The following is a 521-nucleotide window of genomic DNA, read 5'->3' as shown; positions in this document are numbered from 1 at the left end:
TTGGTGATGGGGATTTTGGGGCTGTTTCATGTTAAACTAAAAAGGATTTTACTCTTTAACTAAAGGGTTTATCTCTGAAGGGACCCTTTCCATAATGTTGTCAGACACTTGGAATAATAATCTGAGAATATTAGCTGCAAAAACACAACTTTTAGTGGACGGAAATCAACGGTGCGCAATTGCCCTTTATAATTACATTGAAGCCTGATTCACGGCTGCCGGTTACAGCGGTTTTGCTCAATACTGGACCAACTTCAAAGATCTCTGTTCACATCAGTCACTAAGACACCAATGCATGAGGGTCCAAGTTAAAAAAAACAACGAAATTAAAAATTTTAATTCTGAATCTACATTTTAAAAATCTGCAACTTCCTGACTGATCTTTCTAACTGAGGAATATTTAAGTTTAAAAACACACATCTGAGCGTTTCAAGATGAGAAATGATCACGTGTTTGACGCATACAGTTGACAGTGCGCACACACACACACACGCACGCACGCAAGCACACACACACACACA

General features: G+C 38.8%; 1 protein-coding gene across 2 annotated transcripts in view; it reads right to left on the bottom strand.

The window, feature by feature from the left end:
- LOC116686176 (metal transporter CNNM4-like) overlaps window positions 1-521 on the bottom strand; it is a 36,954-nt gene that overhangs the window by 6,935 nt on the left and 29,498 nt on the right. The gene's annotated exons all lie outside the window — the stretch shown is intronic.

Source organism: Etheostoma spectabile, unplaced genomic scaffold, assembly GCF_008692095.1.
Source record: "Etheostoma spectabile isolate EspeVRDwgs_2016 unplaced genomic scaffold, UIUC_Espe_1.0 scaffold325, whole genome shotgun sequence".
Lineage (NCBI taxonomy): Eukaryota > Metazoa > Chordata > Actinopteri > Perciformes > Percidae > Etheostoma > Etheostoma spectabile.
Note: the sequence above shows the minus strand (reverse complement) of the source record. Positions and strands in the feature narration are given on the sequence as shown.